Here is a 23,673-nt window from a genome sequence, read left to right on the forward strand (position 1 = left end):
TGGAATCAAGTCTAGCCATTAAATTGAAATTTTAGTATTCTGAGAAAATATCCAAAAGGCACAAGTTTGGTATGTCCACAGTGCATGCAAAGTTTCAGAAAGGAAATAATGAACGGTTTTCAGGTTCCTGCTCGGAAACGGAAATGAATTACAGACGGACGGACAGGACAGACAGACAGACTGACGAAGACAAGGTATTACATGCTGGTGGGATATTACATATTTTTCACTGAATAAATGATCATCAAAATCGTTTATACATTCCCTGAATCAAAGATGTATCATCAGAAGTAGGGCTAGACTAAACTAAGACACCAACGGTATCATAATGATAATCACTGATGACTGCAACATATTACACAAGACAAGAAACTTGTACTCTCACTGTATGTATATGCAACTATTCAATAAAAAACATATCTTCGGACTTAGTTCCTTTTTAACACTTCACCTTTGAATTTGTGGTTTGACACACTGAGTGTAAAGACATTAATGCATGTTTTGGGAGAATTTCATCCATTTCCCGGCTATTTGTTCTCCACTATTTTTCCATTTATAAAATCACATTGAACACCCTTGACCTTAACTTCTGTTCCCACCAATCAGCATTGATAAGGACACATTTGTGATTTAAAGATTTCATTTTTTCCACCAAAAGTAAATATTTTATGTACGGTTGTCACTTTTTCTGTTTTGTTTGTTTTCTTGGGGTCTAGACAGTTGCCATTTTTGTAGGATTTTTTTCGCATGAGATATATGGACACTAAAAATCAATAAAAAATATGGTTTTTCTTTCTTAAAGGTTCATATGAGATAAAGCCATTTTAAAGTAATAAAATCACATGTTTGGAAAAATCATTGAGCATAGCTAGGCAGTGTATGGTATGTGATTTATGTCTTCTTCAAAGGTTATTACAGTGTGTGCATAGTCCATCTGCATGTCTATTTTTGTTTGTAAAGTGTATGGTTGAGGTTTGTGATGCCTGTGATAAGTCTGTTTATAGGCCGTGCCAATATTTTTTTAATGTTTGAGAATGTAGGATTTTCCTTAAGGGTGATTTTATTATGGAAGTAACCCATGTTGATTTGTTGTTGTTTATGTTGTGTTGAAAGTCAGTATGTAGTATATTTGATTTAATGAGTTGTTTAGTTTCTGTTTTGGATGTATGAAAGTTTATATTTGGTGATTTTTGTGTGTTGTGGCTGTTTTGTATCTGCTGTGTCGTTTCCTATAAGTATGTTTGAATGGCCTGGAGTGTCCATTATGTATTTGAATGGCGTGGTATCCAGGTGAATGGCCTGGTATATCCAGGTAAAATATGAGAATATAGGTGAATGGGCCTGGTCAAATGCCAGGTGAAAGTTATGTTTTTATTTGCTCGTTTAAGGTGAGTCTGTTTGGATTGTAGTACAAATTATGAATGAGATCAGGGTGAGATTTGGATGGACTTGTTATGTATTTGTTTTATCTAACGGAGTTTAGTAGAGTCGGAGAGAATTAGGAAATTAGTTTGTGGGCTTAGTATTGGGAGGTAGGTGGCCTCAGACCATAGTTACCCCCTTAACTTTACCAGAGTGGAAGTACTATGAGAATATAGTGCCTTGTTTAAATGGGCTGTTCTGTTTGTGCTAATGTTTTCAGGGTTTGACTTGTGATAGCTTAAATGAAAGGTAAGACATTGTACTTTATTGCAAAATTCTTTTTGGTCCACAATCTACTCATGGTATTGACACCAGCCTTCCTTGATTTGACCCCAAGTTCAAGGCTGTCTAGAGTGTCATTTCGGCTCGTAACTTCCGGTGACCATTGTTTACAGTGGATACAGCAAAATTGACATGGTCGATCCAGGCTCATATTTTTTCCGATTAAATGACAAGTGGCAGGTTGGTCAGCATGCAACAGGAGAACATTACCTACGACCGATATTAATTATGGTGCACTGGCATGTCACTGTAGATAGCAAAGAAGGGAAAATAGTGTGGTCTGAGGCCTGATATGGTGAAGGTAGTGCAAGTGTTTAATTTGCTATATGTCTCTTTATTTTTCAAAATATTCACTTGAAACTTTGCATATTTACTGACAGGAACATTTGAAATATGTATACATTTGTTTTCAACTGACAATATTTTTTTTTACATTTTTATGAATTTATTTCAATTTCTGATTGCATATTATTTTAGTGTGGTGAGCGGACGCATCATAATTAGTCAGATTGGTTCCATTATGGTGAATGTATGTATCACTACGCTGCACGTGCCTTTTAGATGCATGTGATACCTAAAATGGCTAATATTCAAGCCTTTTCAAAAGATATAGAGCCAAGTTTGTGAATAATTCAGTCCTCAGTGAGGAAATGGCATATGTCATATGTGGACTGGAGGCCAACACAGTGGGTATGGGGTATTGAGGTATTTTTGCCCCATAGCCTACCAGTGGCGTACTACTCATGCTCACAGGCTGAGTTTCATAGTACACACGGAAAACTTCGACATAGAGTGATTACGACATCAGCCATTTGTGCCACAACAGTAAATGCACCTATGTCGAACACCTGTCTGCTGAGCGACACAGCATAAATGCAGACAGAGTGGCCTGTGTAAACAGGGGTGTGTGTGTGTAAAGGCCATGCACCTTTCCCAGATTGCCTTTTGGCATTGAAGTTATAGGAGAACAGAAAAACAAAGGCAAAAGCATATGAAAAATACTATATCATATAATATAGTAAAATTGTATTCATATTTCCTGATTTTCACCACAGTCACAGTTGGTTTGTGACATGGCACCTATTCACAACACATAGCTTTAGAGACATTATGATGTATTTAAACTTAAAAGTTACACAGTATCTGTCTTTAGCAAGTAATAAGTATATACAGTTCTGCAGCATCACTGCACATTTTCAATATTTTGAATAAGAATGTTCATGTTTTTAGCTGAAACACGGTACAGGGTCTAACTGTCCCTTTCTGTAGTCCCCACTCTGCTTGTCAGTCTGTTTAGACTTCAAATGTTCACAGATCTTGCTTACATGCTGTGTAAGTTTCCTTTTCACAACACTGGGGCTTTTCTGACAGTCTTTGTGATAGGTAGCCTCCTTGTCCATTTGTTCAAGTGACCGCACAGCTCGGCTTGAAAGTTTCACCCCAGAATGGTCGCACTTGTCGATTGCTGATGTCCCAGTGCCATTGTTGAGCCTGTTTAGTGTGGAAGAAGCCCTCCCAATCATGATTCCTTGAAAAGTTTACATTCTTTGGCAAAGAAATACTCAGTGATCGATTGGCAGCTTCACATTTCTGTGTGTCTGTGTACAGTTTCATTTGTTCCACTACTTCTACACTTAACTTCATTTTGAGAATTTCATTAAGCAAGTGTTTATCATTGTCATTTCATATTGAAATGAGTGGTACTGTTGCAGCCGAGGAACATGGAGCGCTGCCACCAGCTGTTTGTTACACCTCCTCGACACACAGCTGAGTACCGGGCACATCTGGAGCAGTCGCCGCTGTAGCACTTGAGGGGTTGCTTCGAAGCACTCTTGGTAAGATACTCACGAAGTGTTTTCATGTCACCTGCAGGATCTTTTCATGAGTTCTTTTAGTATCAGGCTGCACCGTGCTTTGACATCCTGGCTTAGCACCTTCTATTCTTCCATTTTATGTGTACAAGTAGTGCCGGGGAACAATATTATCTGGGTTAAAATCAGCTCTGTAAGTAGTAGATACAATAGCGGTCCGAGACCAAGTCCAACAAAAGCCTCTGTAAATCTTTATTTCACAAATAAAGCTTTTGTCAGGCCCTTAGATCTCACCCACCATTGTGGGAACTGTCCTTGAGCCAAGTGGGTGGGGTCAGCTAGCCTTTGCACCTTCCACATTGGGTCCAACACTTTCAGAGCTTTGTCTACTCCATCTGCAGACTTGGAATCCCCATCGGTTGTGGCATACTTTATGAGTACACCCTGTGGTGCGAGCTGATTACCAATGTTCTCTCCCATTTTGAACTCAGAGAATGGAGTGAAGGCCGACATGTTAGCAGTACAGTCTGGGTGCCCCCGGGACATTTCACATCCATGCCTTTTCCTTTCAGCCAGGCACCAATCCAGCGAGCTTATTCTGGAATGACGCACCGATGATGAACTTCTTGTCAGTAACAGTTTTGAGGCGATGCGATTGCTTGTGATGCATTCTGCCCTGGCTTCTTCCTGCTTGCTATTGTTGTCGAGTTGTATCGGCCATCCATAGCAATGTTCATCTCACATGGCTCAGTACCCTCTTCGATTAACTTCCTTCACTAACTCCACCTTTTCTGCCATATCCTTAGTGTTAAGTTCAGTTTCAGCCTTAGCCACCTTGTTGGAGGTCCTCTGCATACTGCTCCTGCATGGGGGTGGAATGTCCATGTTGGCCATCAGTAACCTCGCTCTCGTATTTCCTGTAGGTGTGTCCTGTAGACCCAAGGCAAGTCCGACGTTGGGTGTTGCTGGGTTTGGCCCAGGTTTACCCGTCTCGATTTCTTTGTATAACTTCATTTCAGGTGCTACAAAGTCACATGTGACACATTTCAGTGTTATTTTCCAGCAAGCTCCCCATTTTTCTCTCCTTGGCTATCTGCAGCTGAGGGTCGTCACAGTCACTGGATGTTGACCGATGCAGTCGCAGAGCTGTGTTCCATGCTTCGCCACCTTTTCATTGTCGACTAGTCGCATACCCTCCAAGTCATCTTTGCTTGACTCTTGTTTCAGGTCATGCTTGCTGGTTGAAGTGGGGACGCAGCAGCCTCACTGAAGTAGAGATGCCATCACAATCAGGTGTTGACGACAGCCCAGTTCCATCCAGCCTTGACTTGGTGACCAGGGAGAAGTCTTCTGGACTCAACCTAGTGACTGTCCTGGGTATCTGGGGTGGAGAGGCACTTTCAGACTCTTCCGATTCAAGGGTGAGACCTTTGTTCCAGGGAGTATGGCCTTTGCTGAACTGTGACTTGATTCTCTTGCGGTCGCCTTTCATCGTGATTGTGTCGAACAGAACTAATGAGCTCTGAGCACAACATGTACCCTGTATACCCCATCTCTGTGTGTTGTCACTGGCACTGACAAGCAGGTGTATGTATTAGAAAATGTGTTGGAAACTCAAGACATACACGTCTTGTGCCACTGGTGTAAATCGCAGTTGAGCCATACACACCTACTGACACTTTGTCGGGTATTGGTCAGGTGTCAGGTGAGAGTGGTCACGCTTGGTGACTAGCTGCACTCGATTGGCTGTACACAGCTGCTTGAGCAGCCAATCAATTTAACGAGGAAAGATAGGGTTTTCTAATGAATAAAAATTTAACAGTTTCAATTTTCATTTTTGTTGAAAAATATGAACTTTAATGGAATTATTTTAGTATAAAATGCATGTATGTATATAAAAATAGAAAAAAAAAATGAAAAAATGCTTTAATGGACTGAAACCAGTGTCCTTTGATAGCACATGCAATAACAAAAGAGGAACACTTGATGTTTTGTCAATTTCCACCTGGTTATGGAGTTATAGACAAATTAGAATTGTGTTTCATGCCCAAAATTAACACTCAAATGCCAGAGATACAGCATAGTGTAAAAGGAGTATAAGTCAAGTTGTGTATGAGTTAGGGCTTTCAAATTTTCTGTGAGCCTTACATAGTGTCTGGGCTTAGTATTGATGAAGTTTTATTAAATTTGCAGACGTTTTGGTGTCCTGATAGGCCTCAGACCATAGTTACCCCCCTTAACTTTTACCATGACCCGGAAGTAAAATATGAGAATATAGTGCCTTGTTTAAATGGGCTGTTCTGTTTGTGCTAATGTTTTCAGGGTGACTTGTGATAGCTTAAATGAAAGGTAAGACATTGTACTTTATTGCAAAAATCTTTTGGTCCTCAATCTACTCATGGTATTGACACCAGCCTTCCTTGATTTGACCCCAAGTTCAAGGCTGTCTAGAGTGTTTCGGCTCGTAACTTCCGGTGACCATTGTTTACAGTGGATACAGCAACATTGACATGGTCGATCCAGACTCATATTTTTCCGATTAAGTGACAAGTGGCAGGTTGGTCAGCATGCAACAGGAGAACAGCCTACGACCGATATTAATTATGGTGCACTGGCATGTCACTGTAGATAGCAAAGAAGGAAAATAATTATGGTCTGAGGCCAGGTATTAGGTGCAGTGCAGTGAGGATAGCTGTTAGTTCTGCTGTATGTATTGAGGTGTGGTTTGTATAGTGCAGGTTGGTTGTAATGGGGGGTTTTGTTGGACATGTATGTCTATACCAGTTGTTTTGTTTGGGTTGATTGAAGTGTCTGTATATATATATGGGTGTGTGTAGGGTAGTTATTGTTAATATAGTTGTTTGTGATGTTTGTTATGGTGGGTTTGTTGGTGTTTTTTGGTAACTGCTGGAGAATGTTGTCTAGGGTGGTGTCTGTGGTGGGTGGGGGTATGTCGAGAATGTAGCTTGTAATGGGAGGTGTATGTTGTATGTCGTTTAGCTGTTGTGACTGTAGTAGTTTATGGAGGTGGGTGAGGCATGGAGCTCTTAAGGGATTTAATTTGAATTTCTTAAGTGTTGATTTCTTTATATTGCTGTATTTATGTGTGACGAGTTTAAATAGTGGGTTATGTTGATTCTTTGTGTGAATGAGAGTAGAAGTAATGTGTTTATGGAGGTACCAGTCCTCGTGCCTAGGGCTAATCTTAGGGCTTTATATTGGATGGAGTTTATTTTTGAAAGTTACAGGGGGAGAGGGCGTGGAGAATCGGGGCGGCATAGGCAGTATAAGCGTTTTGTATATGTTAATAAGTGTGTGTTTGTCCGCGCCCCAGTTTGTGCCGCTAATGGCTCTCATTAAGTTGAGATCTTTTTGACAAGAATTGACCAGGTTATGAATGTGGGGTGTCCATGTCATATGTTGGTCGAAAGTTACTCCTAAGAATTTGGTTCCTTTTTTAATTCAATTTTTTGGTCATTTAGGTGCAGTTTGGGTGTATAATTTTGCATTCGTTGAGTTTTGAAGAGTATGACCACGGTTTTTTTGACATTTATGAGGAACCCCCACTGTTGGGCCCAATTTTGAATATGGTTTAGCATTTTTGGCATTTTGTAGAAACTTGTTTGACAGAAGTGGAGGAAGTCCAGAAAGAAATATCGTCGGCAAATTTGGCTTTGGAAATTTCAGGCCATTTATCTGGGAATATGTCGTTGATCATGAAGTTGAAAAGTGTTGGTGATAATATGCTGCCCTGGGTGTCCTATTTTCTAGGGGATGGGGGTCCAAAAGGGTGTTGTGATATTTGAGGATTATCTGTCTATTATTAAGGAAAGAGTGGATGAAATTTAGAATTCTGCCGTGAATGCCGTGAGTTTTTGTATGAGGCCGTTGTGCCAAACCATATCAAATGCTTTACTGAAGTCAATGAAAATGGCCATAGTGTATTGTTTTTGTGCATGGGCTACCTTGATGTCTTGTTCCAAATGTAAAATATGGTCTAAAGTTTGCCTGTTTGGAGTAAAGCCGCTCTGGTCCTCCTTAATTAGATTTTTTTGTATATATAAGGTGTTTGAGCCTGTTGTAAATAATGCTTTCTAGAGTTTTACATAGATGAGAGGTGAGGGAGATAGGGCGATAAGAAGCAGGCTCATTTCTAGGTTTCCCTAGTTTGAGAACTGTCTGTTTTCCATGTATTTGGGATAGTACCTGTGGTCCAGATATGATTAAAGAGGGTAAGTGTATTGACTTTAGTAGTTTATGGAGGTGGGTGAGGCATGTTAGGTGTTAATTTGTTGAGTATAGTGTATGTAATGGTATCTGGACCTGGGGCTGAGGCTGTCTGTTTGTTTCTGAGTGCAGACTGAAGTTCGTGTATATTTATTACTTTGTTTATAGGTAGATCTGTGTTTGGTGGTTGTGGGGTGTAGGGGGGGGATGCTTATTCATGGTATTTTGGAAAGAAGGTGTGTAGTTGGTGGAGCTACTGACGGCCGAGAGGTGGGCAGCAAATGCATTAGCTCTGTCTTTATTTGTGGCTAGGTCCGGGAGGTTTGGATAAATAGGTTTTTAAAATGCCCTTAATGGCTTTAAAATTTTTCCACATGGTTCTGGAGTTTCGACTTGTGAGCTTAAGGGTAGAACAAAATTGTTTCCAATGGTCATTTTTTTGCTGCCTGGATTAATTTCTTCGTTTTATTTCTTAGTTGTTTTGCCAAATGTAATTTCGAACGGCCCCTCTTGGATTGATTTAGGGCCCTTTTTCTTGCCTTTCTGGCTTTAATGATTTCTGTGCTCCACCAAGGGACTGTTTTTTTTGTGCAGGGTTGGAAAAAGTTGGAATGCACGCAACCCTCTCCGAGAATGGGGATCGATTTAGTGTCCTATCGTGCAAAAATTGGAACTTTCACTCAACCAAATAAATGCAACAGGTCCGTAAATGGTTTCCAACTCCTGGAAGAAACGTTTCAAGGACTATGCGTCTCCTGTTGCTGCTACTGACATTGCTGACCCGCGTGTGGCGATGTTGAAACTGACCGGGGCCGGGGCCCGACAAGTCAACCTCGAGTTACTCGACAAACAACATTGCTAGAAGGTGCAACCACCATGGAAAAGTTCACAAAATGAAGACCTCATGAGAGTATTAATGGAACTAAAAAGTGATTTAAGTGGTTTAAATGAACGCACCACGCAGCATAGCGATGAAAAAGCTAACAAGATGGCGATGCACGTGGAAAACGAGCTGGACAACTTGAAAACTGAAAACAGACGTTTACAACAACAGCTACAGGACATGGGTGACAAAACGAAGACATGGAATCACGTTCACGGCGGAATAATCTTGTGTTCCACGGCATTGATGGGGATGCCAATGAAACTTGGGACATTTCTGAAAAGAAGGTTAGAATTTTCATGAACGATACCCTAATGATAGAACATATCAACGAACTCATTATATCGAGGCGCACTGTATCTCACTGCGCAAGAAAGACTCACCAATTATTGTTCACTTTGTCGTGACAGCAGACAGAAATCATATAATTCGGACAGCACAGGAAAAGCTTAAGGACAACCAAAAGTTTAAAGTTTCTGAAGACCTTACGAAAAGAGTCCGAGAGGACCGCCGTGCACTATCCACTCTCTTTACCGAGGCCAGAAACCAGGGGAAAACACCAAGGATACGCCAAAACAAACTACTAGTTGATGGGAAAACATACATGTATGACCGTAAAAATGACAAAGTTGTATGTGTGAGTGACCTCTCCAAACAGGACAATCTGCATCCTCGATCAGCTGATCCAACGAGTTTGTTTACATCACAGCCAAGGGAGAGCACTCTAAGCCTTAGTCTCAATGAAAACATGTGATGTTCTGGCCAGGGCCTGTACAATTCCAACATTCTCAGCTGGAACGTCGGAGGACTAAATAAACATGTAAGATCTAGTTATTCTGATCTCAAGCAACTATGTGAACGATTTGAGATTATCGGATTATGTGAATCTTTCGGTCGTGACGCAAAAGACTTTTCCGATTATCTATGTGGCTACTATACTTAGAACAGTGTTCGCCCTGAACAGCATAAATCCGGCCGATACAGTGGCGGTGTGACTGTGTTTATCAAAGATGGTCTTGTGCAACATGGCAATTTGAATCGTATCTTTGGTGATTTCCAGGACTGTGTAGTTCTACAACTGAAAACCTCATATAGCACTATTGGGAAAGATCTAATTCTGATGTTTTTATATATATGTCCTCAAAACTCACCTATTTATGATACAATGGAGACTGATGGGTTTACTCGCCTTGGTCAATATCTTGAATCTATAAAAGACAGCTATCATGATACCTATATAATTCTTGCAGGCGATTTTTAATGCCAGAATGAGCGACTTTCTTTATTTTATCCCTAACGGTGATCTAACTCACAGCCAGGATGACTGTGTTGACTATCCAGAGGATGTATTTAATATTTATAGAAAAATAGAGATAAGTGTTATAACTCTTACGGTATCAAACTAGCAAATCTTTGTTGTACTTTTGGAATTCACTCACTTAATGGTAGATTATTCGAAGATGCTGATGGTAACTTTACATGTTCTACATATAACGGTACAAGCGTCGTCGATTATATCCTAGCATCTTCTGATTTATTTCAATATTTCACTGACTTTAAAATACTTGATAGAGATGACTCTTGTCATTTTCCTCTTCCTTGCACCTTGGAAATCTTTTGTAATGTTCAATGTCCAAGACACCGAAATAGTTGTAGCAACAAGAAATCTATGCACACTAAATGCGATCCATGGATAAAATATGTGTGGAACAGCAACTCTGTGCAGCCATTTTTAAATAAATTTCAGGATGTCTTTCACTCTGATTATGATCAGTTATATAGACAATCAGAAGAAAATGTAATGAACTGTGTCTCAATATTAATAAACATGTATCAGACTGCTGCCTGTGACTTGAGGAAAATTCATAAACCTAAACAATCTTTAATTAACCCAGCTGGAGACTTGCAACCACCGTGGTGGAACAAAGACTTAGAGTGTGCTAAAGGAAGAAAATATGCAGCACTGAGGCTGCATAGAACTTTGGGAAATAGTTTTGATATTTATAAACAGCCATTGGTACGTAAAGAGTTTAAATCTCTCTACAGAAGGAATAGACAAGAATACTTTAATCAACAAAAAATGTTACTGGTTAATTCTAGAAAAAAACCAACTCACTATGTACAAACATTAGTCAGGATGATTGGTGTGACCACTTTGAGCACCTGCTCTTCATGCAAACTGCTACTCTTGATTATTCAACATTATATTTTGTTGACCAAAATACAGAAGTGGTCTCTGACAGTTGTATAAACAGACCCTTCTCAGAGGAGGAAGTACTCTTGGGGCTAAAGCATCTTCAACTCAATAAGTCACCCTGACCAGATGGCTTGCAAAGTGAATTACTTAAAGCAACTAAAAATTACTTAGAATATTCAACTCTTTGTTGAACAATGGAACATTCCCCAAACAGTGGGGCACTAGTATAATCTGTCCCATTCACAAATCTAACAGTATCCATGTGACGGATAACTATAGAGGAATATCTCTTATTGACTCATTCTGTAAAGTGCTTTGTGCTATTCTTAAAAGTAGACTTCAACGCTGGTGTGATATAAACTCTGTCTTGTCTGAAACCCAGGCCGGTTTTCTGCCAAACTACTCAACGGTGGACCAGATATTCTGTTTACAAGCGATGATACAAAACTATTTATCAAAACAGGGTGGTAGAGTGTACTGTATATTTGTAGACTTTAAAAAAAGCCTTTGATAGTGTTGACCATGAAGTATTACTTAAAAGTCTAATCAACATGGGAATCAAAGGGACATTTCTTAATTTAATTGTCTCTATGTATTCAACTCTATCTGCTTGTGTTAGGACAGATCAGGGCCTATCCAGACATTTCAAGTGTAATATCGGTACCCGTCAGGGCTGTATTTTGAGTCCGTTGCTTTTTGTAATCTATATAAATCGTTATCTCAAATGTTTGATTGCAATGGTGGTAATGGTATCTTTATTACAAATGAATTCCCCAGTGTTGCAGCCCTCCTGTTTGCAGATGATGTGTCGTGTTTATCTGACACAGCTGTACAGTTGCAGAGAAAGATAAATGTGCTTGAGCAATTTTGTAATGATACAGGCATGAGTATAAATTTGAGTAAAACAAAAATTATGTTTTTTTGTAAACGTGGTCCTCTACGCCACTATGAGAAATGGTTTTTTAAGGGCAGGATAAATAGAAGTAGTAAATGTATATAGATACTTAGGTGTTGTGTTTACACCATCTCTCTCATGGACAAAGGCTCAGTGCTGTCTTTCTGCTCAAGCACAAAAGCTTGTATGTCTTTGTATAACTATCAAAATAAATTTGGAGCAATTTCAAGTTTAGATATATTCAAAATTTTTGATGCAGCTATTTGTCCTATCCTTTCTTATGGAGCAGAGTTCTGGGGCACATCATACTGTAGACAGATAGAAAGTTTGCAACTATACTTCTGTAAAAGGTTTTGAAAGTTAGTAAATATACCAGCAATGTTATAGTGCTGGGTGAATGTGGGAGAGTTCCCCTACAATATCAGTACATGTCTAGTTGTGTCAAATATTGGTGTAGATTGCTTCAGTTAAATACTCACAGGTTGCCATATCAGTGTTATCAAATGCTTATGTTATTGGATAAAGCTGGTAGAAATACTTGGGCCACATCTGTTAAAAACATTCTGTATCAGTTTGGTTTTGGTATTGTATGGTTATCCCAACATGTAGGTAATGTAAATATATTTATGTTTACTTTCAAACAAAGGTTGTATGACAGTCTATGTCAAGACTGGCATTCTTTAATATCCAATTCATCAAAGTGTAATGTGTATAGTAAATTAAAGTCATTGCTGAATGTAGAAAGATAATTTGAGCGTAGATATCCAATATTCTTACAAGCATGTCATTTCCCAAATTAGGTGTAATAATTTCCGTTTAGCGGTTGAGTTAGGTAGGCACAAAAACATCAATTATGCTGACAGGATTTGTGCTTATTGTTGTACTAAAGGCTTACATTGAGTGGAGGATGAATTTCATGTTCTCTTTAATATGTGAGAGATATGAAGATATTAGACAAGAATGCCTTCCTTCATGCATACACTTGCTAATCGCAGTTTTGATACCTTTATTGGGATAATCTCTTGTAACAACACACACTCTTTATCTTGTCTTGGACGTTTCCTCCGTCATATAAAGAAAGTAAGAAACATTGACCTGATATTACAATCTGTAACTCATTATAGTGACAGTATTAATACCATGTACAATATGATACTACTACTTTCAGGAATTTGCATTTCTGTATCAGTATCTTAGTACATGAGAGATATGAAGATATTAGACATATACACTTTTAAATTTTAGAATGCTAACTCCTCTTGTAATAACATAAACACATTAACTTGCCCTCATACGTTTCTTCTGTCATAGAAAGAAAGCAACAAAGTAAATCTGATATTAAAATGTTTTGTTTATTTTATTCACAGTACCAATAGTTAAGCATTTACAACACGATGTTACCTCTTTGCCTGTAATCACTTGTATCAATATGTTGGACATATGAGAGACACATGTATATGTTTTTGCATAAGAATGCCTTCTTCATTTTAACACCTGTTACTTAGTCTTGATAATTTTGTCAGGCTAATCCATATTAACCATTGTCTTGAGATTTATTTCTTCGTGCTAAGTTTTTATACACACATAAATACATTAAATTGCCTTGTATGCTTCCCTCAGCCTTATAAAGAGAGTAATAAGTAAATCTGATATTAAAAGGTGTAATCTAACATAATGCATTCCAACATAATCATAATACATTAATTTCTTGACGTCTCCCTTTGTCACATAAAGTAAGTAAAAGGAAATCTGATACATCACAATGTTTCATCCATTATATACATGGTATCTACTACACTCAAGCTACGTATAATGCGATGTACCAATGTGTCTGCATTTTGTATTATGGGCCTTTGGCCTAGAACTACAGAAATAAATCTGTCTGTCTGTCTGTCTGTTGAAAGTGTTTTATGTTCCAGTTGGAAAAATGGCTGTGGTGGCTCCATTTCATTTATATTAAAAGCTGGAGAATTCTGTTCCAATTCTTGCTGCTTTTAATGTTGAATCTTTCAGTTCAGTGGGTGATTGTGATGGGCGGTGTTGTTGTTGGTTACTGTCGTTTAGTGAGTTAAGGTTGTGCGTTAAAATAGTCGGTAAGGCGGTGCCATTTATATTCCAGTATCTTGCGCCCCAGCCAGTGGTGGTGCGTAATAAAGTCTCCATGTGATAATGGTTTAGACTTATAAATTTTGCTGTGAATGTCCAAATCTTGGGTGGTAATTTTGAATTTAGTCTCTATAAACATTACCGATGGTTTAGTCTTCTTTGTTATTCAAGAAGCTGATATTGCCAGGACTTCGAGATCTGTACAAGTGAATTCTGCACATGTTATAGTTTAATTCTATCTTCGTAATGAAAATCCTCAGTCCCCCCGTCAGGGGCTGATACAGTTAGTTGGTCGGTCTGTCTTTCGAATAAAATTGTAGCCTGGTAATTTGAGGGCATTTTGGGGGATAATATTGTTTCTTGCAGAGCTATAATGTGGGTGAAATTTTGTTATGGGCAATCAGTGCCTTGAGATGTTGTTAAAGAGTGTTGTGAGATGAATTGAAGCTTGTTATGGGAGGTGTGTGCTGGATGTTATTTAGGTGTTGTGGAGTGTAGCTTGTTATGGGAGGTGTGTGCTGGATATTTGTTAAGGTGTTGTGAAGTGTAGCTTGTTATGGGAGGTGTGTGCTGGATGTTGTTAAGGTGTTGTTGTGAGTGTAGCTTGTTATGGGAGGTGTGTGCTGGATGTTGTTAAGGTGTTGTGAGTGTAGCTTATTATGGGAGTGTGTGCTGGATGTTGTTAAGGTGTTGTGAGTGTAGCTTGTTATGGGAGGTGTGTGCTGGATGTTGTTAAGGTGTTGTGAGTGTAGCTTGTTATGGGAGTGTGTGTGCTGGATGTTGTTAAGGTGTTGTGAGTGTAGCTTGTTATGGGAGGTGTGTGCTGGATGTTGTTAAAAGGTGTTGTGAGTGTAGCTTGTTATGGGAAGTGTGTGCTGGATATTTGTTTAAGGTGTTGTGAGAGTGTAGCTTGTTATAGGAGGTGTGTGCTGGATGTTGTTAAGGTGTTGTAGAGTGTAGCTTGTTATGGGGAGGTGTGTGCTGGATGTTGTTAAGGTGTTGTGAATGTAGCTTGTTATAGGAGGTGTGTGCTGGATGTTGTTAAGGTGTTGTGAAGTGTAGCTTGTTTATGGGAGAGTGTGTGCTGGATGTTGTTAAGGTGTTGTGAAGTGTAGCTTGTTATGGGAGGTGTGTACTGGGTTAAGTGTGTGTGGATGCTTGTTATAAGTGTGTGCTGAGATGTTGTTAAAAAATTATTTATGAAGTGTAAGTTATGGAGGTGTGTGCTGGATGTTGTTAAGGTGTTGTGAGTGCTTAGCTTATAGGAGGAGTGTGTACTGGATGCTTGTTAAGGTGTTGTGAGTGTAGCTTGTTATAGGAGGTGTGTGCTGGATATTTGTTAAGGTGTTGTGAAGTGCTTAGCATTATGGGAGGTGTGTGCTGGATGTTATTAAAAGTGTTGTGATGCTGTAGCTTGTTATAGGAGGTGTGTGCTGGATATTTGTTAAAAGAGTGTTGTGAAGTGTAGCTTGTTATAGGAGAGTGTGTGCTGGATATTTGTTAGAGTGTTGTGAATGTAGCTTGTTATAGGAAGTGTGTGCTGGATGTTGTTAAAGTGTTGTGAAGTGCTGTAGCTTGTTATAGGGGAAGTGTGTGCTGGATGTTGTTAAGAGTGTTGTAAGTGTAGCTTGTTATAGGAGGTGTGTGCTGGATGTTATTTAAGGTGTTGTGATGTAGCTTGTTATAGGAGGTGTGTGCTGGATGTTGTTAAGAGTGTTGTGAAGTGTAGCTTGTTATGGGAGGTGTGTGCTGGATGTTGTTAAGGTGTTGTGAGTGTAGCTTGTTATAGGAGGTGTGTGCTGGATGTTGTTAAGGTGTTGTAGATAAACTTGTTACGGGAGGTGTGTGCCTGGATGTTGTTAAGGTGTTGTGGAGTGTAGTAGATTCTTCACGTAGTTGTTGTAGAGTGTAGCCGATTATTCAGGTGCTGTGGAATGTAGCAGATTGTTAAGATGTGTGATTTGTAGCTTGTTATGGGAGGTGTGCACTGGATGTTGTTAAGTGTGTTGTGAAGTGTAGCATGTTATGGGAGGTGTTTGCTGGATGTTGTTAAGGTGTTGTGAGTGTAGCTTGTTATGGGAGGTGTGTGCTGGATGTTGTTAAGGTGTTGTGAGTGTAGCAGACTGTTGTGGTGAGTGAGTATGGTTGTGCTTTGTTTGTTTTTGAATTTTTTGATGGTGGAGTTTTTAGTGGTGGTATATTTAGTTGAGATAAGTTTGTATATTGGTTTGTGTTGGACCCTAGCCCAGAAATTGAGTGCAGTTTGATTTATTCGTGTTAGGATTAGGGATGCCTGTAAGAGTAGGAGAGAAGAGAGTGTTGTGGGAGGTGCTAGTCCTAGTGCCTAGGGCTAGCTTAAAGGGCTTTCTCTTGAATGAATTTAGTTTTTGTAAATTAGATGGGAGAAGTGGAGGACCAGGAACGGCGTAGTCAATCCCGACTGTATAAGGAGTTTGTATATGTTTATAAGTGTTTGTTTGTCTTTTAATTGAGTACCACTGATGGCTCTCATGCCCCAAGATTTAGATCTTTTGACAGGAGTTGACCAAATTAATATATGGGGGTGTCCATGTCATGTGTTAGGTCAAAAGTTACCCCTAGAATTTTGCCTCTTTTCGAACTTGATTTCTGGTTATTAAGGTGTAGTTTGGGTGTATAATTCTGCATTCTTTGATTTTTGAATAATATGCCCACGGTTTTTTTGACATTAATATGGAACCCCCATTTTTGGGCCCAGACATGATTTAGCATTCTTTGAGTTTTGATTGTGGCTTGGTTTCCTGAAGTGGATGAAATCCCAAAAGAAATGTCATCAGCGAATTTAGCAGTAGAAATTTCTGGCCACTTGTCCGGGAAAATGTCGTTTATCATAAAGTTGAATAATGTTAGATATTATGCTCCCCTGTGGGGTTCCATTTTCTAGTGGAAAAGGGTCCGAGATGGTGTTGTGAGATTTGACGATTATTTGTCTATTATTAAGGAATGCATGAATGAAATTTAGAATGCGCCCGTGTATGGCATTTTTCGGTAGTTTTTGGATGAGGCAGTTGTGCCAAACCATGTCGAAAGCTTTGCTAAAGTCAATAAAAATGGCCAGTGTGTATTGTTTTTGTGCTTGTGCTACCTTTATATCATGTTCCAAATGTAAGATATAGTCTAATGTTTGTCAGTTTGGAGTGAAGCCACTCTGGTCCTGTTTGATTAAGTTATGGGTAAGAATTTGGTGCTTTAGTCTATTATTTACTATAGACTCAAGTGATTTACATTAGTGTGAGGTGAGTGAAATAGGCCGAAATGAATCTGGGGAGTTGATGGGTTTCTCTGGCTTTAGGATTGGCACCACCTTAGCTGTTTTCCCAGAAGATAGTATGTTTCCTGTGGTCCAGATCTGGTTAAATAGTGTGAGTGTTAAGTTTAGCATGTTTGGTGGAAGTTTGTTGAGTATGGTGTATGTGATGTTGTCTGGACAAGGGGCTGAGGCTGTTTTTTTATGTTGGAGGGCTGCCTTAAGTTCATGAATATTTATGTTTTTGTTTATGGGTAGGTGTGTATGGGGTGGTTCTGGTGAGTAGGGTGGATGGTTTTTGATGATGTTTTGGAAATGTGCTGGGTAGTTGGTGGAGCTGCAAGTTTCCAAAACTTGGGCAGCAACAGTGTTAGCTTTTTCTTTGTTTATGGGGAGGTTCGGAAGGTTTGGTTGTATAATTGTTTTGGAATTTCCCTGTATAGCTTTAATTTTTTGTCCACTCCCGAGTGACCATGTCAGTCAGGTTTTATACATGGGGCAATTACGCCACGTTGTGCAAGGTCACTGACCCATGCACATGTACATACGTAAGATCTGCCGACGTAGGGAGGTGTTAATTGACATCGATTGATAGCATTGAGAATTAAGGGTCCTGCCCGGAAGGGGGTCTATGATAAGAGGGGCTACACCGAATGTTTGCTGAATACAATAAACAGGCAAAGAGGATAGAATTTTGGTGCACTTTGGATATATATTGAAACAGTTATGTTGTTTGAATATAATGAAGTTTTACAAAACTTACTGAAATGGTTTATTCTATGACAGTAAGATCGGGACCGGCTACGATCGGTTAGTGGAACGGGTGTAACCTTTAGCTAAGACGATTGTAAAAACTTGCTAAGATTGATCTTAGGTAAGATCGGTTAGTGGAATGGCACCCAGTGCTATTGTTTGACCAACGCCCCGCAATTCCATGTATAAACAGACTATATGTATGTTTGCCTTGTTAAAACACATACAGAAAAACTGTTTTCCTGCAACTTGCGTGTGCATGGTGTCGCAATGAACGTGGCCTTTTCTTGGCAAGAACAGTTAGCTAGTCACTCAGGCACATGGTGTTTATCTGTATGGATCGCTTGTTGTTAAAGAGGACATTATACGTAATGCAATATTTCCAGACATATGCTGTAGCTATCTTTGTCAGAGTGACTATAGAGAAAAAACTAAGTTCTATCTTCCGTTGTTTGGCCTTTATCGCCGAACCACACAGTAGCTATAGATTCTCAGTTTGATGAAACCCAGTTTAATGAGACCGTGCTGGATGATTCAACTAATGGTGGTCTCTGACAGTCGGGAACTGTCGTTTAAAAGAAAGCTATAATTTTATCTTTAGTTTGTCAGCATTATTTAACTTTTATAAAAGCAGAAGGTAAATAATACTACCCGACAAACCAATGGTCAATATTGGGAGTAACGTTTCATGCCCAGGACCACGTGATACACACACCGCCTCTTACGACAGGCCTGACTGATTCTTACCCTGAACCCCTCTCACTGAGTTTTACTCTGCGCAACTTATACAGTCACCGATCTAAACCTGAAACATCACGGGGATGTATAAATACCTATTGTTTAATTATGATAATTCTACTCCGACCCACGTGGTAAGGTGGACCACCCTTGTACGTATACTAACTCAGAGATTAGTGACATGTATCCAACATGCATGCACGTGCCACGTTCCGTGACGTCAGTGGGTTCGTCCTTGAGACGCAATACGTTGTTGCACGTGCATTCCGAGAAAGAGCAACAAAGCAAATGAATGCCACACAATACTGTCACTTTGGAAAGCTCAACTCCTACCCTTGCGATCGTTCAAAAAATTAATTGGCTATTGAAACGCATAGCATGCCAAGGCTCACGTCTGCACAACGTCATGAGGCCATTGGGATGGTCCATGAGGAAATGTCTCAACGACAAGTCGCTGCACATTTCCACTGCCACCGGAACACCATGTCAGCACTGGTGAGATGCTACCAGAACACAAATGACGTCATCGATCGGCCATTTTCTGGACGTCCACGTGTAACAACGCCACGGGATCAGACAACGACGTCCCGCCATACGGTCTATCCTGACACAATGTCATCGACAAGCTCGCCGAATGGGGTGCCGAAATCATGTCCGCAGACCCTTGTTTTGGTGGAAAATTGTTGTTTTCACAGACGAGTCCAGGTTTTACATTTCCCATAGTGATGGATGTCAACGTGCCTATAGACACGTGGGAGAACGTTATGCACAGACCTGTGTCTTGGCGAGGGAATCGGTTTGGTGATGGTTCCGTGATGATTTGGGGTTGAATAACAGCACACCAAAGAACTCCTTTCGTGATTGTTCAGGGCACCTTAACTGGTGGAACCAGTTGGAATGGGGGAACATTCCTCAGTTATCTCCCGTTACCCCTTCGCCAATAGATGGCTAGAGAGATAGATCACTGCCACAGGCTAATTTGCATATCACGTGACCGGACTTTTCTCTTGTTTGTAATCAAACGCGCATATTCATTATAAGAAGAGACTGGACTCACGAAAGCTTTTCGGCATTCTCTTCATATTGTTTTACATTGTTACATATATATTCTTCCACAACTGCGACAGTAAGGTCTATGACAGTACATATTTAGATATCAAACTGGCTGCATCGTTTGCTCTCCATCAGCTCCGATGACAGCACGTGGAGCCGTACAACCTACGTAAACAAAGGATCGCTACGCAAATCGAAATAGTGTTACATGTTTTTGGATATTTTCTCAGTGAAACTTAACCATTCTATTAAAGATGTTTAGTTAGATGTGTAGACTCGTCAAAATAAAAGAGTAAAATAAATCTGTACATTATATTGAACGGACGGTGCAGATGTGACGAATCGTCACATTTTTCTAGCCTGTGGCAGAGATACTATGCTGGCTTGCCGCATGGAACTCTAGGTAGGTACTTCCGGTATAATGATGGTGTTCAAGTTTGTTGAACGGTCGATATCAAATGCGCAGCAATTACGATGCCTTAGACGTACTGATGTTGCCTCGTGAAGCTGCAATAGAGGTGGTTCGACGTGTCCGAGAGGTCATAACTTGCTGAAATGATGGTTGACTGTCGTTCGAAGTAGCGACGAATCAAAGCAAGATGAGGTAGTGGTCATCTCTCCCGGGTCTCACTTTCAGTATTGTGGGCCATTTCCACTTCTGACAAAGCGATTTCATTACTGTGATCGATTATGGTAATAGTTACATTTTGTAACTTTTTAAGTTTGAAGCAAACGTTTGTTTGACTCTTATTCTACTTGCCAAATCTAGTTAACACGCATGACAACGGAAATTACGAGCAGGATTTTGAATCGATTCAGGGAAAAAGAAGATATCGCTCTAAGAGGGACACACACTGTACAAAACGTTTCACACGAAACATTAGAGACCTCCCACTGTTGTAATCATCAAAACTTACAGTACACAATCTTTTCGCTTTACAAAGGGTGCACCCCTAGGCGTCATCATCAGTAAAATCATTAGAATGACACTGTTTATTTTCTTGTTCTGTAGTTCTGTAGTAGTTAGGCTTTATTCATTGGTAACATTGATTCTTAATTTTCCACCGTACTTGAACACAGTTATTGGATTCTAATTTCAGGTTGATCTATTACATTTATTTTCAACTATATTTCAGTTGGTCATTTTAGCAAATCATACATCACTTGATATGGCTCATGTTGATTCTACCTGCTTGTCTTCTCTCATACAGCACATCAATATGACAGCACCTGGTCATGTCTCTCATCTCATACAGCACATCAACATGACAGCACCTGGTCATGTCTTCTCTCATACAGCACATCAACATGACAGCACCTGGTGGCAGCACCTGGTCTTCTCTCATACAGCACATCAATATGACAGCACCTGGTCATGTCTTCTCTCATACAGCACATCAACATGACAGCACCTGGTCATGTCTCTCTCTCATACACCTGGCACATCAACATGACAGCACCTGGTCACCTGGTCTTCTTCTCTCATACAGCACATCAATATGACAGCACCTGGTCATGTCTTCTCTCATACAGCACATCAATATGACAGCACCTGGTCATGTCTTCTCTCATACAGCACATCAACATGACAGCACCTGGTCATGTCTTCTCTCTCATACAGTCACATCAACATGACAGCACCTGGTCATGTCATGTCTTCTCCTCATGTCTTCTCTCATACAGCACATCAACATGACAGCACCTGGTCATGTCTTCTCTCATACAGCACATCAACATGACAGCACCTGGTCATGTCTTCTCTCTCTCATACAGCACCTGGTCATGTCTTCTCTCATACAGCACATCAATATGACAGCACCTGGTCATGTCTTCTCTCATATAGCACATCAACACGACAGTACCTGGTCATGTCTTCTCTCATACAGCACATCAATATGACAGCACCTGGTCATGCATCTAAAATACAGTGTGAGTTACACTGAGTAATGTACTTGTATGGAGTATGTTCACACATGTTTATATCTCCAGATGACAGGTAGGTAGAGTAGGCGAGTAAATTGGAACAGACCTCAATTTATAATGTTCAATATTCTAAGGTGATTCACACTTAACAAGTAAATTTTCATGTGAACCTGTGGGTTAACTTTCATTTGCTTCTTGCTTTTAAACAGCAAGCTACCATCATCAAAGTTGTTTATGTTTGACTATGACACCTTTGCTCCCTTCATTGTTGACTTAAAGTTTACCAAGAATGCTACTACACAAATGACGTTTCCCCTTTAATGCATCTCCCTACAGGTGCCTGCTGTCCACAAAGATGAGGCCCAGGTGAATCCAGAATACACATGATACAGGTTAATGTGGGTTTCCTTTTGGTATGAATTTGTCTGAATAATGTCTGGTGTACTTGTTGAAGACACTTCTTTGTATCAGACATTTCTTCCTATAGAAAACAAATTGTCAGCATATTTAAATTATGCTTCTCCATAGGTTAAACATTTTTTAAGTAAAATGTTTTCCACCTTTGACTTATCCCAAGAAATATGCTCCTTATATGACATGTCTTTCTCCACAACAGTAACTTAAATCTCATAATGATACATTATCTCATAACTGGCAGTCATAAGGAAATATTACCCTGTATCAGTTTTGATAGTAATCCTCCACTGATGTTTTCCAGGATGAACATGTCTGAGGCAACAGAGAAAATCAGATGCTGTATGACCAATTGTTTCCCTGGACTGTATCAGCTGACCCACTTAATGCTGGTGGATACTTGTGATGTTGAATGTAATATCAGTGAGGTCGTTGGGGAGGAAACAGTCACAATGATTTTGATGACATGAATATTTAGGCAAACATTTTCTGTCCAGACTGGGCAGAGGACAAATATGAAAGTACCTGTATATCCACAAAAAGGGACAAACATGCTGTGCTTCCAGTACAAACTTATTATGTTGAGTGCTCCAGCAATTGTGATTTCCACAGGACTGTTGTTCTTCTATTGTGAGTCCATATGCATGTCACCTAAATTATCTGTACTGCAATAGGACTGTTGTTCTTCTATTGTGAGTCCATATGCATGTCACCTAAATTATCTGTACAGCAATAGGACTGTTGTTCTTCTATTGTGAGTCCATATGCATGTCACCTAAATTATCTGTACTGCAATAGGATTGTTGTTCTACTATTTTGAGTCCATATGCATGTCACCTAAATTATCTGTACAGCAATATTGGCAGTATGATTGTCAGTGTGGAAAACATCAACATGCATCTGGTGTAAGTGTTAATCACATTTATGAATGTCCATACATGCAGCTGCAGAATATAATATGTTCAACAATAAAAACTGAAATGACAACCCAGAATTTGTTAAATTTGGGCTTATGCTTATTGACCCATGAAAGTAATCCACACATGAAAAAAATATTATAGAATCTCAATTGTACCATTTAGACTAACATTCAGAAGCTACATTATTCCTTGTTTCAATATTTCAAACGCACACTTTGTTCACTGACACTGTGAGCCCTTTATGATTGTGATGAGCCGTGATATAGTTTACAAACCCTTCACACATGCTGGAATAACAAACATGAAAAACTTGTATTCAAATCTAAAAGGCTCCCATCTTAAAGGAGGATGAACCTCATACCCTTTGATTCTGGCATGAGATAGTTCAGACCTCCAGTACTGGTTGAATGTTTTTATATATTTCAGTATTTAACTCATGGCTAGTTACAGTATTTGACAACACCTGAAACACAATTCCAAATAATATGCTTGTGTTTTCAAAATGCAATCTATCATTTAGGTACTGGTTGTTTGTTTTGAGAAAAGGCAGCAGTGTGTGTGTGTGTGTGTGTGTGTGTGTGTGTGTGTGTGAGTGAGTGAGTGACATGATTTTAAAGGGGGGTCACCAATTTTGTACACATGTACTGAAGAGAGGTGGGGGGTGGTTATGTGTGTGTATCGGCAGAATTGTACGTAATAAAGATAAGTTATGCTTAAAAATTATGGGGTGAGTTTAACTGATTTTGTAGATGACATATGGAAA

General features: G+C 39.6%; 3 long non-coding RNA genes across 7 annotated transcripts; all 3 read left to right on the forward strand.

Moving 5' to 3' along the window:
• Positions 1-1,623: 1,623 nt before the first annotated feature.
• LOC124276664 lies at positions 1,624-8,531 on the forward strand. Of its 4 annotated transcripts, none has more exons than XR_006898613.1 (4): positions 1,624-1,671; positions 3,417-3,539; positions 4,743-4,936; positions 8,337-8,531. It is a non-coding gene; the product is annotated as an uncharacterized LOC124276664 (long non-coding RNA). The 4 variants fall into 4 exon arrangements; XR_006898612.1 differs by lacking the exon at positions 1,624-1,671 and adding an exon at positions 1,821-1,884; XR_006898611.1 differs by lacking the exon at positions 1,624-1,671 and adding an exon at positions 1,979-2,005.
• A 5,744-nt stretch (positions 8,532-14,275) lies between these two features.
• Positions 14,276-15,965, forward strand: LOC124276661. The gene is made up of 4 exons (XR_006898606.1): positions 14,276-14,587; positions 14,900-14,932; positions 15,548-15,637; positions 15,878-15,965. It is a non-coding gene; the product is annotated as an uncharacterized LOC124276661 (long non-coding RNA).
• Positions 15,966-20,658: 4,693 nt separating this feature from the next.
• On the forward strand, positions 20,659-22,977 carry LOC124276662. Of its 2 annotated transcripts, none has more exons than XR_006898609.1 (3): positions 20,659-20,672; positions 21,913-21,989; positions 22,295-22,977. It is a non-coding gene; the product is annotated as an uncharacterized LOC124276662 (long non-coding RNA). The 2 variants fall into 2 exon arrangements; XR_006898608.1 differs by lacking the exon at positions 20,659-20,672 and adding an exon at positions 21,505-21,582.
• The last annotated feature ends 696 nt before the right edge of the window (positions 22,978-23,673 follow it).

This window comes from Haliotis rubra, unplaced genomic scaffold (assembly GCF_003918875.1).
Source record: "Haliotis rubra isolate DU_JTF1 unplaced genomic scaffold, ASM391887v1 Scf2107, whole genome shotgun sequence".
In the NCBI taxonomy this organism is placed as follows: Eukaryota; Metazoa; Mollusca; class Gastropoda; order Lepetellida; family Haliotidae; genus Haliotis; species Haliotis rubra.